This window comes from Bombina bombina, chromosome 1 (assembly GCF_027579735.1).
Source record: "Bombina bombina isolate aBomBom1 chromosome 1, aBomBom1.pri, whole genome shotgun sequence".
Lineage (NCBI taxonomy): Eukaryota > Metazoa > Chordata > Amphibia > Anura > Bombinatoridae > Bombina > Bombina bombina.
The window spans coordinates 225,632,470-225,650,871 of record NC_069499.1 but is presented as its reverse complement, the minus strand read 5'-3'; positions in this window follow the sequence as shown (position 1 = coordinate 225,650,871).

The window sequence follows — 18,402 nt, the reverse complement described above, 5'->3', positions numbered from 1 at the left end:
AAAATAAACCCTTTTTTTATATTATTAAAAATTATTTCATATATAATTTTGAAACTTACATGTCCTTATCAATCTTCGAATCGATTTATAGTACTTCGGTTCTCTTCTCTTCAAATCACTATATTTTCTAAGACACTGTCGTCTTGTTCTTTTAATTTTTGAAATACGATGCATTCTTCTCAGCATCTCGTATATAATTTTGTCTCGGCATTCCTGTCTCACTCCCCTCACACCACCAATCCGTTTAGGGAAATATTTATCCATGGCATAAACTAATATCACCAATTCTCCAGCACCAAAAGGTTCAGGACGCGACATGTTTGACGATGACGTGATTAATCGTTATGTCAATCATTAGCGCATTGATCCAGATATGTATCCCCGAAAAATAGAGAAAAATATAATGTATATGTAGATTAATGTATTTTATGAAGGTTTGTAAATATCGATGTTTATAGTTATTACAAATGATATTTGTTTCATATACATTTTCTTTGTTTCAGATGTGTTGATATGTATTAAAATTTACTTTGTTTTACAATTGTTATTTTGTTTCTAAACATTTTCTTTGTTTCAGATGTGTATGTATTAACATTTATACTTTGGTTTACAATAGTTATTGTTTCTAAACATTTTTTTATTTGTTTCAGATGTGTTTTTATGTATTAAAATTTAATTTGGTTTACAATTTTTATTTTGTTTCTAAACATTTAATTTTTTTAAGATGTGTTTATATGTATTAAAATGTTGTTTGGTTTACAATTGTTATTTTGTTTCTAAACATTTTCTTTGTTTCATATGTGTTTATATGTATTAGAATTTATTTTGGTTTACAATTGTTATTTGGTTTCTAAACATTTCCTTTTTTTTCAGATGTGTTTATATGTATAACAAGTTACTTTGGTTTACAATTGTTAATATATAATGTTTAAAGATTATAATTTTGTAATAAAATAATTTATTTTGCCATTATTTTCTATATGCCACTATTCTTTTAACAAATCTTGAATGCAAAAATATATTATAAAGGTTAAGAAAATAAGTGCTAAGAGGTATTTATTTGAATATGGGAAAACCTAGTAGCTGTTAAAAATAGAGGTTAGAATAAAACAAATAAAATTAGCAAGTCTTTTTTAACTCAAAAATCCAATCTGATAACATAAAGCACTGTTGAATATACTGTCGCTTGTTACAGCTACAATTCAATGACACAATACAATGAATTAGCATCAGCTATGGAGGGATTACATTACAATAATCACATATGTAAAAGAGTGAGAGCAGCTGTAGACACTAGTGTGATGTCACAAAGACAATGTATTACCTATAATATATTGTCTGTAATAACTTTGATCATAAACTTTATTTATTTGAAACCTTTGATAATTGAAGATCAACAACTGTTATGTATTTAACTGTTTATCATGAGTGATTTTTAATAACCTTAACTCTTAAAAAAAAATGGAGACAAGTTAATAAAGAAAGTTTTTTATTGATCAACTGAAACTTTAATCCTCAAACACAAAATATTGTTCTGAAACCATGTCCCTTGTTGCATTTCCACGCCTATTAGCTTGTTCGACACATATTTCTTCTGGTAAATCATCAGTATCTATTGGATCTTCATCTTCTAATGGACAGCCTCTTTTAATTGCAATATTGTGCAGTATGCAGCAAACCAATATAATTTTGGCAACTTTCTCTGGTGCATACTGCATAGCACCACCAGAACGATCAAGACATCGAAACCGCATTTTCAAAAGACCGAAAGTCCTCTCAATAATCCCCCTGGTAGATCGGTGAGCTTCATTGAAACGTACTTGACTTCTGGTCTGTGGGTTGTTATAGGGAGTCAACAGCCATTCTGTACATGAGTACCCTCCATCTCCTAATAGAAGATATAATAAATATAAATATTAATATAAGAATAATTATAAAGATTCAGAACTATACAATACAATTAAACTATACAGATTACAGTCGACAAATTGGGCGCAATTTTGGTACATTGAAATGAGAGACATATTAGACGCCAGTTATGCTTACCTAGAAGCCATCCGTCAGGCATATTTCCCTCCTCGAACTTCCGGTATAACCCAGTCTGCCTTAAAATGTAAGAATCATGACAGGATCCAGGAAAGTTAGAACGGACACTGATAATCCTCATGTGGGGGTCACAGACCATCTGGACATTCAAGGAATGGAAATGCTTTCGATTCCTATAGATCTCCTCACGAGCTTGAAGTGGTCTTACAGCAACATGGGTACAGTCTATGGCACCTAGGACATTGGGCATCCCAGCCATCCTATAGAAATTTGACTTGATAGATTGCCATTCTTCAGGGGTAGATGGCAAACAAACATATCGATGAAAAATAACCATCATAGCCCCTATTACTTTGGATAAGTGGCGTGAAAAAGCAGATTGACTCATTCCAATAATGACGCTAGAAACTGCCTGAAAGGAGCCTGTTGCAAAAAAATGCAATGCCGCTAATAGTTTGAGAAGTCCCGGAATAGCTTGTGAACGAGCAGTCATCGGCTCCAAATGATCTTCAATCTCTCGATACAGGTGTAATATCGATTCACGATCAAGCCGGAATCTTTGTATGATCTCTCGGTCAGAAAGGCCGTGCAAACCAACCCGTGGAAGGAATACACGGGGGACTCGAACTCTCCTTCTTCTAACCAATCGATTAGCTACATTTCCAGTATTCTGTCTTCTAGCCCGGATTCGCATCAAACGGAGAATAAACAAAAACAGAATTCTCTCCATAGCTGCTGAAATGAACAATGTAAGTACAATGCTGATATTACTGCCTTTTATATATGTCTAGACTGGCGTCTAGAGTGACTTTCCTATTGTTTTGTACCTTGCCCGCCACCTAAAAGGTGGCGAGGCAAAAATAACGAGGTGGGAGCGGAAATTGACGCGAGCGGACAAATAGATTTTTTAGTACATTCGTTTTTGGCGAGTTGGTGGTCAAATGTGTCTAATTACAGTAAAAAATGGAGAGGTAGCGAGGTATGGCGGATAAGTACGCTCGCAATTTTAAAGATGCGAGTTTTTACATAATTGACGGCTTTGTACATATCAGTTTGCGAGTTTGGGCGCGAGATTTGTTGCGGGTAGCTCGCTGACTGCTTAGTACATGGAGCCCTAAGTGTCATAATTTGCATAAATAAAAAGAGAGAAGCGCTCAACCTGGGAACGAATAATAGCATAATAGCTTGTTCTATGGCTAGTTACCACCCAAGAAGCAGCCTCTTTTTGCTCAACATGTGCCTTTCACAGAGAAGAACTTTCCTGAAGCATATCAGTCTGATCCTGACTTGTCTATATCCTGCTCAGCAATAGCACTGGAGTGTATCGGGCGGTCAACTTCACAGGTGTCAAACACATAATGGAAAAAGAGAGATCTTTAAAAATAAATGTTTAATTAAAAGTCAGAATGCTATGGGGCCTATCTATCAAGCTCTGAAAGGAGCTTGATGGCCCGTGTTTCTGGCGAGTCTGAAGACTCTCCAGAAACAGCAGTTATGAAGCAGCGGTCACAAATAACCTGTCGCCTGCTCTGAGCAGACGGACAGACATCGCCGGAAATCAACCCGATCGAGTACGATCGGGTCGATTGACACCCCCCTGCTGGCGGCCCATTGGCCGCGAGTCTGCAGGGGGCATTGTTGCAAGAGCTGGTGCAATGCTGAATACAGAGAGCGTGTTGCTATCCGTATTCAGCAAGGTCTGGCGGACCTGATCCGCACTGTCGGATCAGGTCCGCCAGACCTTGTTAAATAGAGGCCTAATTATAGACTCCCTATCAATTGGATTACCTGATATTCTTTTATTAGAATAATTATTTTTAGAATGAAAATGCTAACAGACATCGTAAGAATAATAAGAATGAGAACAGGAATCAGGATACTATACCTTGCAGTCAGCATCTGCATTGTGTAGTGTTTGCTAGCTGCAGGGTGCGGTTCCCTAAGTAACAATTCTGGGTCGCTCACGAAATGTGGCCTTGGAGGGAACACTGGTTGTGAAAAATGTGATGTTTCTGAGATAGCAAGACTAGTTACAATGTAATACAGGTAATCCCTGTTTGTGTCCATGGCTTATTTGGCTTTGTCATTGGATAATTACTCTTTTGTCTTTTTTTTTATTTTCTAACATTAAAATAATATGGTATGCTATGCTTTAATCCTTTCTACGGAGCATTCAGGTGGACTTGCTAGTACAGTTATTTTGTATTAAATCACGATAGCTGAATATTTGCTACAACACTTTTTGACCATTGACATGTATCTGCACATTTTGATTAATGTTATCAGTGTTCTCCCCAGGACCTTTTTAGCGGGTAGATTTTACTGACCACCCAGCTGAGTTTACTGACCACTTGGCTAAAATTTTAGCTAATATGAAGCTAAAATTAGCAAATGTTAAAAATGTTAAATTTTTATTGCACAAACTATCATTTAATACATTTATGTTAAACTATGTAATTAATGTGTGCTTTGGATAGCAGAAAGTTAAATAATATTCAAAAATATTACACTGCCCCAACCCGACTACTTCATAATGCCACCCAACTAGTTCATAATGCCACCCGGCTGGCAACATTTTCTGTGGCGAACACTGGTTATAATTTCAACATATCTGAGCCAGAGAATATTATTGGAATATACCAATATGCACATTATGATTAATTGGATCCTGAGAAAAGCCAATAAATAATAAATATAATTAAATGTTAACAATTTTCATTCTTAGAGGTCATGTGCATGAGCAGCACTCTATAGACTCAATGGGCTCAATGTACTAAGCAGCATGTGCTGTTTTTGAGCCCATGCAGAGCAGACTTGCACATGCAATGTAAATAGCAATGATCGCTAGACTTACACACTCTACCAGATAGAAATCATCCTGACCACGTTCATACAGGGTGATTGACTGTGTGATTGGTCTGTGAGAGAAGGGGGCGCCATTACTCTCCTAATAATAAATTTGTGCAGTGTATTACTCCACTGTATAATATAAAATGCTCCCTGGCAGTGGTAGGAGAGTCTTATAGGAATTAAACTCCCACAGTGCTGAACATGAAGACACCAATATATCATTACAAGGTATGCCATCTCTTGGATGAACATATTGGCCCTGTTTTATCATATTGTGGGAGGACAATGTTCCCAGGCAGGGAATCTGTCTGCCCATCTTTGGGCCTAGAAAGTGTGCATCCTCTGCAGAAATTTAAGATTGCATAAGCTGTCTCCATTGTAGCCCAATCTTCTGCTCTCACATAAATAATTGTGTGAGATCATGGTTTGTCCATCATCCCAAATGAAAGAGTCCAGGAAATTTTAACTTTGCAACCTTTTCAATCTTTTCTTATCCCTTCACAGCAAGGGCTCTCAAGTTATATATATGGATTGCTCCTAATTATAAATATCAGTAATGCATAATAAAACAACTCAGGCCTTAATTGGGCAACTGGCGGCCATCTTTTCACCCCAATTTGATTCTATCAAGAAAGAGCTAGGAGTAATCTCCACCGACATTGTAACACTTACTTAAGAAATTAAACAGTTTTCAATTAGGTTAGTGGAGGCTGAGGAAAGGATCTCAGTATTAGAGGACCAGACTAACATACATCAAGGAGCTTTAAAAAAACATGAGGACAAATTAAACAATATGCAATTGCGCTTGGAGGATCTGGAGGATCGCTCCAGGCGCAATAACATAAGAATTATTGGCCTTCCGGAGCTCCCGGAGTTTGAGGATCTCATGACATTCACTTCAATGACTTTGCCACAGGCTCTGGGTATGCCAGCACATTTACTACCTTTGATTGTTGAAAGGGCGCACAGAACTGGCTCCAGAAGGAATGTGGATAATGGGTCAGTTAGACCAAGAATGATTATCTTTAGACTCCTGAAATTCCAAAATAAAATTGAATTATTGAACCTCTTTAAGAAAAGGAAAAATGAGCCGGTGATATTCGGGAACAACAAGATTCTGTTGTTTCAGGATTTCTCCGGCGAAACTTCTGCTAGAAGGAAAGTCATGGCTCCATTCTGTACTCAATTAATAAATAAACGTATAAATGCATGGTTGATGTATCCGGCCAGAATTGTAATAGACGACAAAGGTAGTAGACGAATATTTAATGGAGTAACAGAGATTACTGAATTTCTAAAAACTGTGGGATAGTAATGAAATGCATAGAATATATTTTAAGTGTTTGATCATTGAGCTTGATGTATAGAATGAGGGTTCCTATCTGGACTAATTTTGGTTTGATTTGCCATTTTACGTTTTATCTTTTTAATTATTGTTTTCCCCTTTAGGATGTTGTCCTGGAATGTGGGGGGGGGGGGTATCATCCCCAGTGAAACGTAAACTAGTGATTAAAACCCTAGGTAAGAGACAGTCCGATGTGGTTTGTCTTCAAGAAACCCATTTAAATGAGATAGAAGCAGCTAAATTTAAGATTAAATGGGTGGGGGAAGTAATCTCTACTAAAGGTTTAAATAAAAAATGTGGACTAGTAATACTATTGCATAAAAAAATTAGATTATAAAATAATCAAGACAGAGATCGATAGTCAAGCGAGATATATCCTACTTCAAATAGTAATTAAAAATATAAAGTTTGTAATCTGCAACATATATGCACCGAATAGACTATCAATGGAATTTTGGGAAAAAATTCAAAATAAGGTATTTCCATATAAAAATCAAAATTTAGTTATCTGTGGAGACTTTAATATGACGTTAGATTCAGCTTTAGATCGTTTTTCGCAAAGAAACATAGTCAGTAATAGATACAGTGCAAAGTATTTTAAGAAGTTTTGTAATAAATTAAAATTGACAGACATTTGGCGGATCCAAAACCCTGATAGTCTTAGATATACATGTGAATCACGAGCACACAGAACATTTTCCAGGATTGATCTATTCCTGATCTCTGAACCACTTTCTATCTGGCAAGTCAAGCCCGATATTGGAGAAATCCTGATATCGGACCATGCAATAATATCATTAACTGTTTTTTTAATGAACAAAGCAAATCCTCAGAATGCTGTATTTTTTTTTCCTCGTTCTCTATGTTCTGAGCCTAGATTCTGCTCATGGTTGCAAACAAAATGGCATGAATATGCGATGAATAATGTAGACTACAGAAATAAAATTGAAATTTTTTGGGAAGCGACCAAAGCCGTGCTTAGAGGAGAGATTGTTGCATATCTTAATGTTCGTTCGAAAAAGATTAAAGCTAGGGAAGTTATGTTGGCAACAAGTGTACAGGAGATGTATATTCGGGCACAACGGGACCCCTCACAGCAAAACTGGGACAGTTATATTGTCACCAGAAAGGAACGAGATCTTTACCTAAAACAAAAACTGATAGCTGAGGAAATTAAATTAAATCGATTTTATAGGGGATTCCATGGGAGATCAGCTAAATTTTTAGCTAGTCTTACTAAATGTAGAAAGAAAAAAAACTTTATATCCGTCATTAAAGATAATGAGAATAGACAATTTGAAACAGGGAAAATTTACGAAATTTTGGCTTCTTACTACCAGAGGTTATATTCCACAGTAGAGATAGACACTGATAAGCAAGAGAGATTTTGGTCAAAAATAGTGACTCCACAAATTTCAGTTGAGGATTTGAAGCTATTAAATGAACCTATAACTAAAGAAGAAATCGGTAATGCTATTGACAAATTAAAAGGCAATAAAGCATCCGGCCCAGATGGATTTCCATCTGAGTTTTATAAATGTTTAAAGGAAGAGCTAGTACCAGTGTTAGAGATGCTTTTTAATAAGTATTATACAGAAAGTACGCCGATTTCAGCTTATTTTGCAATGGCCAATATCTCCCTTATATTGAAGAAAGATAAAGATGCAGAGGATCCGGCTTCTTACAGACCAATATCGGTCTTAAACTCTGACTATAAGATTCTAACAGCTATTTTAGCCAGCAGATTTTCTCTATGTTTACAAAAACTCATTCATCCGGATCAAACGGGGTTCATGACCAGCAGAAACTCAAGCAAGAATATACGCAAATTAACAACTTTCCTGGACTATGCATGGAATCATGAGCAGTCAAACAGAAGACATGATATGGCAGTCTTAACATTAGACGCAGTTAAAGCGTTCGATTCCATAGTATGGAAACACTTATTTACATCATTAGGAAAATTTGGGATTAGAGGGAACTTTGCAAAATGTATTCATAGAATATATTCAAAACCTATATCTCACCTAGTGGTAAATGGCATTATCTCTCCTAAAATTTTTCTGCAGCGTGGTACACGACAAGGATGCCCACTATCTCCTTTATTGTTCAATATAGCGTTAGAACCACTTGCGATCCAAGTGAGAAAGTATTTAACTGGGATCCCCCTGGGTTCATTTTGCCTGAATATATTATTATACGCGGATGATATTTTACTTTTTATAGAGAATTTACAGCAATCCATCCCAATTTTGATCCAGCTACTGGAAGAGTTTAGCTCGTTCTCAGGCTACAAAGTCAATACCGGGAAAAGCGAATTGATGATTGTGGGTAAATCTCCCTCTAGATTTTCTATTAATACTTTTAAGGAGGTGGAGACCATTAAATATCTAGGGCTTGTATTACACAAAAACCCTAAATACTGGTATGCTGATAATTATATTTCTCTATTTCAAAAAATTAAAGTTGATCTGCAACTATGGACTTCCTTTCCATTGTCTTTAATGGCGAGAGTCAATCTAGTCAAAACTATTATTTTCCCACGGTTGCTTTATCCTCTACAAAACTTACCGATATTGCTATGTAATAGTGATTTAAGAAAATTGTGTTCTCATTTTTCGAAATTTATATGGGGAAATAAAAAACCCTGCATGTCACTAGCAAGACTATCACAGAAATCTGGGGCCGCGGGGCTATCATTTCCAGATATTAGACTATATAATATTGCCTCATTATTGAAAATTGCAATTGATTGGCTGGCCAAGACAAACATTTATTCCACCTATGAAGAAGAATCTTTTTTGATCCACTCTTTTGCGTTGGCAGCTATAAGTCATTGTAAATCTATACAGCTACCTTTTAATCTCTCTACAATGATTACATTTAAAAATATAGTTTTTGCATGGCATAAATTTTGTAAAATATTGGAGATAGATTTTTCTTTTTCGGAATTCCTTCCTATCCAGGGTAACCCTCTTTTTCTACCAGGTATTAACCAGAAGGTTTTTAAGCTATGGGCAGAAAAAGGATTAAATTGGGTTTGTCAATTATTAGGTCCGGATGAGTTAGTACTACAAGGGGAAACCTTGTTTGCCGCATTTAACCTGCCCAGATCCGATTTATTTGCATTTTTTCAGATCAGACACTTTATCTCTGCACAAAAATGGAGGTTACCTTTATCCATTGCGTGGTCTGAGGTTAGGATTCTCCTACAAAGATTTATCGCTGGCACAACATCAATTTCATTAATGTATGACATCATGTTGTCAAAACAATCTCAAGGTATGCTGGATAAGATTTGTAATTTTTGGTTACCGCTAATTCCAGATATAGATCAGGATAGAATTTGCCAGAGCTTTAACAGTCTAGATAAGTGTTTAATTCCTTCAAATTGGAAGGAATCACACATGAAATTCATAAATAATTTTTACCTATATCCAGCGAAAATTGCTAAGTACTATCAGGGTGGATCCGCAGAGTGTCCAAGATGTCATTATCAAAATGCTGATCTGTTTCATATGTTTTGGGCTTGTCCTAAGATAAGACAGCTATGGCAAAAAATCACATACTGGTTTAATATTGTCCATAACTCATCCATCTCCCTCACATTCCAGGACATTGTCTTATTAGTTAAGACCCTTAATAGTCAAGATTGTTTCTGGATATATATCCCCTAAATATTACAATATTAGTCCTAAGACAGTGTATATTAAAAAGTTGGAAAGCCAGAAGAGCGCCCCCTCTCGCAGTAGTCACTCAAATGATACAGGAACAGATTATTTTTGAATCTTACCATCTCCAGTCTCTGTCTGAAAAAAGAATTAAGGAATTTTTATATGGTTGGTACTCTATCATTAAGACATATTCTCCAGCTATACAAAAACAGATATTAGCACCCTTTCTATCTTCTCTCAGTTTCAGTGAGATGGTAGTATTAGAATTGTTCCCGTATACTTGGATTAGGAATCCAACTGAGATATAAACTTAGAGAGTAGTAAGATCAATCCAGGAAAATACCTTATTATAATTCATTATTTTTTCCCTTTTTTTTTTTTTTTTTTTTTTTTTGTGTTGTTTTCTTCTTTTTCTTCCCCCGTCCCCTCACGGCCAAGTGTCATGAGGAGTCAAATATAAAAAAAAAAAAGCCGACAAAAGATTATTATATGTTTTTTAGACTTGGTTGTCTAGTATTATTTAATTTACTTAAGACTGAAAAATTAGGTAAATGACAACATTGCAAGATTTTTGTACATTGTATTGTATATCTTTCTTCTTTTTGTATTATTTATCATTGTTTTTTGTTATTTTGATAATAAAGAGATTTAAAAAGAATAAAACAACTTTTTATTTTGCCCCAATGAGTCAACATTTTGGTATTATGTCCCTTTAAACATAGAAAGGAAGATGATGGGTATAAATAAATAAATATTAGCAAGTATGCTAGTCTTAGAGAGGCCCAACATATATTAAAACATATTAACGTATTCTTGCTTGAACAGAAGAGCCAGATAACTTACCTTATAGATTTTTTTTCAAATGCAGTGAAATGACCGATATACTATGATACATCCAAAACACAATTTGGGGGTGTCAGATTAATTTAAAGAGGATAATGCAGAGCATTCAATATCCTATGGCTTATGGCAGCATTACCAGGATGGATGCTATTACAATTCCATTATTCCATATGTGAACACACTGAGCAGTTTTGCTACGATTGATTTATTCTAATTTTAATTGTACTTGTAATAAATTAGATAGAATGAATTTGGTTTTATAGTGTTTTCCCTTCCAAAATTCCTTTCCTCTAGCCTGCCATTATTACTTAAACTGGGCTCTGAGGAATCTCTGAAATGTAATTAGATACACACATTTCTCCCAGTAATAAATTTGTCCTTTGGTAATTATTATAGTATTTGCCAAACAATACCAAATAGAGTACAATGTAAGCTGATTTACTGTGTATGCTCTTATACTGTTACATGCCACTGATCCTTTGTATATATTAACTAAAGGTAGTCTAATCCAGAACACTTTTTACCTCTGTGATTACCTTGTATCTAAGTCTCTGCAGACTGTGCTTATTTCAGTTCTTTTGACAGACTTGAATTTTAGCCAATCAGTGCTGACTCATAAATAACTCCACAGGAGTGAGCATGACGTTATATATATGATACATTTGGACTAGCACAGACTAGCTATGAAAAACTGTCAAAATGCACTGAGGTAAGAGGCGGCCTTCAAGGGCTAGAAATTAGCATATGAGCCTACCTAGGTTTAGCTTTCAACAAACAATACCAAGAGTACAAAGCAAATATGATGATAAAAGTAAATTGGAAAGTTGTTTAAAAATGCATGCCATATCTGAATCATGAAAGTTAATTTTTGACTAGACTCTCCCCTTTAAAGTGAAGGTAAAGTTAACCACACTCATTCACTTCATATTATAGCTTTTTTAAAAATAGGGCTATATTAATTCATCATATTTTTTATATTGTATTATATAATGCTGTTTTTTACTTTTTAAACACCCAACGATGATAATCTTTACTCTGCCCACCATTTTGTCAAATTGATTGACAGGGGAGTGATATTTGATCCTCCAATGCTCTTCCCTCCCCCCCCCCCCCCTGGGGGGTTCAGCCCATTCTTTGCAACGTCATGCAAATGCTAAGCGCATGTGTTAAACCCGTATTAGCATAATTTATTCTCCATGCTCGTTCATGAGACGCGCATTCTCTGTAGATCTTATCTGTATGATTGATTTAGTGCAGATAACAATATTCTGTTAGAGGTGACTCTCAGTGGTATTAGAGTATCAGAAGAAGTGTAGAGGGGACAGCTTGTACATCTATGTTGGTAAGGATACACAAGCATAAGCATAATCTGTGTGAGATGAAACAATGTCCAATGCTCAGTTAAGTAAGTTAGTGCTGTTGACTTATAGGGTAAATAGGAGTCACTTTAGAGGACGTGATACTGTTACAGCAAGTTGATGGCAATTCAAACAGAGCTGTGAAGGAGTAGCAGCAGGAAAACTCAAAGTGGAGGTTACTGGAGTTGCTCCGTGGATAGTTAGTCTTACACGGAGAATGGTGATGTCACGGACTGGGCGGAGCCAATCTCACTGATCGGAGCAGGGCTTGCGTCCTTTAAACAACAATACTGCTACAACCGTGTAATCTTGAGGCTGAAATTCACAAAAGAAGCAGGTATGAGTGAGGAGGGGAAGCAGCCAAGGTTCCTTCCAAATGAAGAGCTATGTTGTGAAATTTGCTAACAGATATCCGAAGTTTGTCTCTCCCAAATAATGTAGAGAGACAGGACAAGGAAGGTGTAGCAAATAAGAATCTGATACAATGAATATTGTAATTCATTGAATACTATGCTTCAGCGGGTATTGGCGCATGCACAGTTCAAGTGATGTAGAGAGCGTGTGGGACCTCTCAAAAAAGACAAACACAGGAGAACACGGAAGTAAGGGCTGGGAGGAGTCGGCAAGTAGACGCTACATTATTTAAAATATAAATAGTATAAAAACTATTAGGTGTAACACCAAAAAAAAGTTAGCGACTGCATTAATATACTATTGGTAAATGCTTAGGTGTCTTCTATAACGTTTAACTTTCCCTTCACTTTAAATCTAAGGGGGGGAGATATACTGTATATATAGGCTACATTAAATTATCCATTGATAAAAAAAAAAAAGTTATTCTGGTTTGTGAGTGGTATGTTTTCATGTTGTCAATATATATTTTTTTTGGGTAATAAATAATTGTAATTGTATTAAAATATGTTGTAATGCATTGTTGTTAGTCCCTGACCATATTGACTTTATTCTGTTTGTATTATTTGTTTGTAATGCATCAAGATATTGTAACAGTATACATTGGGTTTCTTGAATAAAATCAAAATAGGGAGACAGAAAGATTAGAGGAGACTCCTGTCTAAATAGTTACATTCTTAGTATATGTATTTTGGTTAAAATATTTTGGGCTAGCTTACAAATGGAGCACAATTGATAGCTCACAATGCATTCTTTTTTGTGCAGCCTCTTTCAAAGTATAACACACAATCAGGTGGAGGGTTAAATATTTTAACCACTTAACGGTTGTTTACATACTCCAAACATCCTCTGGATATATTGCAGGTCTTGCCGATGTTGTTAAGACTGCACTAGATCTCCATGCCTTGTTAATGAGTCGGGTGATAAGCCTCCCTGAACAAAAAGGTCTTTAGGGAACTTTTAAAGGAGGAGACGTTAGGGGAAAGTCTGACAGCTCGAGGAAGTGCGTTCCAGAGAGTTGGTGCCACACAAGAGAAGTCCTGTAGTCTAGCATGAGATGAGGTGATGGTAGAGGATGCAAGAAGCAGGTCATTGTTGGATCTTAGGGGGTGGGCTGGAGTATATGTGTTGATGAGTGAGGACAGGTAGGGTGGGGCAGCATAGGTGAGGGCTTTGTAGGTCAGGGTAAGAATTTTGAATTTAATTCTGCTGTGAATGGGGAGCCAGTGAAGGGACTTACAGACAGGTGCAGCAGATACAGAGCGTCAAGAGAGGTGGATTAGCCTTGCAGATGCATTTAGGATGGATTGAAGGGGAGAGAGGCGGGAGAGAGGGAGGCCAGATTGTAAGTTATTACAGTAGTCAAGTCGGGAAATTACCAGGGAGTGGATTAGCTGTTTAGTAGTTTCAGCACTCAGAAACTGACAAATGTTGTAGATATTGCATACGTGGTTGTGGCAGGATGAAGAGAGCAAATGGATGTGGGGAATGAAGGACAGATTTGAGTCAAGTGTGACTCCGAGGCAGCGTACTTGGGGTGATGGGGAGATAGTGGTGCCGCCAACAGTGATGGAAAAATTAAAAACTGGAGTAGAGTTAGAGGGGAGGATTAGAAGTAAGAATAAAGCAGGGTGTAAGTGAAATAAGTATAATGTAGGGAGTAGGTGAAATAAGTATAAAGCAGGGTGTAGGTGAAGTAAGTGTAAAGCAGGGTGTAGGTGATGTAAGTGTAAAGCAGGGTGTAGGTGAGGTAAGAATAAAGCAGGGTGTAGGTGACGTAAGTATAAAGCAGGGTATAGGGGAAGTGAGTACAATGTAGGGTGTAGTTAAAGTGACTATAATCCATGGTATAGGTGAAGTAAATATAAAGCATGCTGTAGGTAAAATAAGGATAAAGCAGGGTATAGGTGAAGTAAATATAAAGCAGGATGTAGGTGAAGTAAGTATAAAGCAGGATGTAGGGGAATTATGTATAAAGCAGGGTGTAGGTGAAGTGAGTATAAAGCAGGATGTAGGTGAATTAAGTATAAAGCAGGATGTAGGTGAAGTAAGTATAAAGCAGGATGTAGGTAAAATAAGTATAAACCATGGTGTAGGTGAAGTAAGTATAAAGCAGGGTGTAGGGGAAGTGAGTATAAAGCAGGGTGTAGGTGAAGTAAGTATAAACCATGGTGTAGGTGAAGTAAATTATAAAGCAGGGTGTAGGTGAAGTAAGTATAAACCATGGTGTAGGTGACATAAGTATAAAGCAGGGTGTAGGTGAAGTGAGTATAAAGCAGGGTGTAGGTGAAGTAAGTATAATGCAGGGTGTAGGTGAAGTATGTATAAAGCAGGATACAGGTGAAGTAAGTATAAAGCAGGGTATATGTGATGTAAGTATAAAGCAGGGTGTAGGTGCCATAAGTATAAAGCAGGATGTAGGTGAAGTGAGTATAAAGCAGGGTGTAGGTGAAGTAAGTATAATGCAGGGTGTAGGTGAAGTAAGTATAAAGCAGGATACAGGTGAAGTAAGTATAAAGCAGGGTATATGTGATGTAAGTATAAAGCAGGGTGTAGGTGAAGTAAGTATAAAACAGGATACAGGTGAAGTAAGTATAAAGCAGGGTATAGGTGAAGTAAGTATAATGCAGGATGTAGGTGAAGTAAGTATAAAGCAGGATACAGGTGAAGTAAGTATAAAGCAGGGTATATGTGATGTAAGTATAAAGCAGGGTGTAGGTGAAGTAAGTATAAAGCAGGATGCAGGTGAAGAAAGGATAAAACAGGGTATAGGTGAAGTAAGTATAAAGCAGGGTGTAGGTGAAGTAAGGATAAAGCAGGGTGTAGGTGAAATGAGTATAAAGCAGGATGTGTCATCGCCACTCGCTGTCTCTTCCTGGATGCTGCCTGGATCGCACCTGTGGTTTCTCCTTGGCACCAATGTGCGCCTATGTAAGTGCCTCCTTTTCTTCACTGCTCTGCCCAAGTATAGGTGTTACTGTTTGTGCTCCTAGGTGTTATATTGTATTTATTACTGTACTGTTTACGTTACTGAACTCTGCCTGTCTGAAGCTCTGCTTGCTTAACCCCTAAACTGCTGGATTGATACACTGTTGCTGAACTCTGCTTGTTTGACTACTCTGCCTGCTTAACGCCTAAACTGATGGATTGATATACTGTTGCTGAACTCTGCTTGTCTGACCACTCTACCTGTTAACCCCTAATCTGCTGGATTGATATTCCGTTGCTGAATCCTGCTTGTCTGACCATTCTATTGGTTTACCCCTGAACTGCTATACTGTTTGATTTACCTTTATTGCTGGTTCCTGCCCGTTCATGGTCCTTTTATTGGTTTACCCCTGATCTGCTATACTGCCGGATTTCCTTCCTACTGCCACCAAGGACTGCCCTGCCTTCTGTGAGTACTGCTTACCTCATTTTACAAACTTTCTCTTCTCTGGGATATTTCCTATCACTCCACTTGACGCCGGGATAAGAAGACTACTGGTCAAGTTGGGTTTGCTAGAGGAATATCCCACAAGCATCCCACAAGCATTACATTATACCTGGGCCATAGACCCAAATGAGGTAGCAAGAGTAGTCTATCTTCAGACGCGGGGAACCCATACCGCTCACTTACAGTGGATTCCAAACTTGAAGTTATATCCGCTATGCTCTCCTCGCTGGTTGCATAAAAGAACGCTACTCCTGTAGTTACACAGCCAGTCCCTGCTGCTAGTGCTGCACATTCTTCACCTGCTCCTGGAAGTATACCCAGGATACCATTGCCTGACAAGTATGCTAATACTACCAACTGTAGGGATTTTCTCAACCAGTGCAGACTGCACTTTCGCAATGATCCTCACACCTTCCAGTCTAATCAGTCAAAGGGCATGTTTATTATTTATTTATTGAAAGACAAGGCCCTAGCCTGGGTCTCTCCCCTTTGTAACAGAGTGCTCATCTCCTGAACGATGCTGATGCCTTAATTTCTGCATTTTCCTCTGTGTTTGGGACTCCTGGCCATGCTTCTGTAGCAGAGTACTCACTCTTGGAGCTCTGCCAGAGTAATAGAACCGTGGCACAATATGCCATCGAGTTTCGCACCTTGTCACTTGAGACCACTTGGGACAGCAGTGATCTCAAGGCGGCCTTTAGGAGAGGCTTGCATGAGCGCATCAAGGATGAGCTTACTTATCGTGACATACTTTCTTCCCTGGATGAATTCGTAACACTTTGTATTAGTTTAGATTTTCCAGGAGAGACAAGTTGAGAGAGACAGAACTCGCAGAATCCTTCCCTCTCGTCCTCCTACCTGTCTAGTCTCTAGACTATCATCTACCCCTTCTGCACCATAAATCTCTCCTTCCTCAAGCCCACATAATCTGAAAGGCAGGGAAAAAGGAGATTTAAACTGTGTTTTTACTGTGGTTCTAACTCACACCAGCTTAAGAACCGTGATATTCTGCCGGGAAAAGCCAATGCTTAGAGGATAAAACTGGGGTACCTCAAAGCGTGGGCTCTACTAAATCCCCTCACTTTTCTCGGATCCTGGTACCTATTACCCTTACCTTCCTTCAGAATTCTGTCCACGCTCAAGCCTTCATTGATTCAGGGGCAGCTGGAAATTTTCTGGATCACCGTTTTATGATTCAGGCAGGGTTACCTCTGCAGAAAAGACATTATCTCAAATAACTATTCTGGATGGCACTCCCCTTGGTTCAGGGTTAATCCATTTCGAATTAGCACCCCTAACCCTGACTGTGGGAGTCCTTCATTCCGAATAGTTGCAGTTTGATGTAATTTATTCCCCAGCACAGCCTGTCATCCAGTCTTTCTTGGCTTCACATACGCAATCCACAGTTCGACTGGGCTGAGGGACAGTTGGCCTCCTGGGGGTACCTCCTGTTTCCACTCCTGCCTTGCTAAGGTTACTCCTCTGCTCCGCATCCCCATAGCCAGTCTACAGACCCCTTCATGCCTTCACTCAGTATATGTGGATTTCATAGATGTGTTTGAAAATAAAGCAGCTGTTGTGCTGCCACCCTACCGTGCTTACGACTGCAAAATGTACCTCTTTCCCGGAGCCCCACTTCCTAAAGGGAGGACTTATCCACTCTTTAGACCAATGGGCTGATTGAGAGAGTGAATCAAGATTTTGAAGCCTATCTCAGAACTTTTGTTAATTCTCTCCATACCAACTGGACTGAATTGTTACCCCTAGCTGAGTTGGCAAAGAACACTCATTGGCACTCTTCTCTACGATGTTCTCCATTTCAAGCTGCAGCAGGTTATGAACCTTGTGTTTTTCCACTTTCTGCTCAGTCCACAGGGGTTCCTGCTGCAGACCGACACGTAACTAACCACACTACTCATTGGCAACGTATTCGCTCTCAGTTACGTTCAGCTGTCTCCAGATACAAGAGGATGGCTGATCATCATAGAGCTTCTGTTCGTGCCTTTTTGGTAGGTGAATGTGTCTGGGCCTCTACTCAACATATTCGTTTACGTCAACCCAGTCACAAATTAGGGCCTAGGTTTATTGGCCCTTACAAAACCCTTAAAAGACTGTCTTCTGTTGCCTACAAAGTGGCCTTGCCCAGAACCCTGCACATGCACCCAGTCTTCCACATCTCTCTACTCAAGCCCTACATCAAGAACAGATATACTCAGCTCCGACCTCCTCTTCCACTCTTGATTCATGGCGAACCTGAGTATGAGGTTGCTAAGATCCTGGACTCCAGATATAGGAACAGGCAACTGCAATACCTCATGCATTGAAAGGGTTACTTAGTGGCAGATAGTTCCTGGATTCCTGCACATGATGTGCATGCTCCATCTTTAATCTCCAGGTTTCATGCTGCTCATCCCTCCAAGCCAGCTTTGGTTCCCGGTT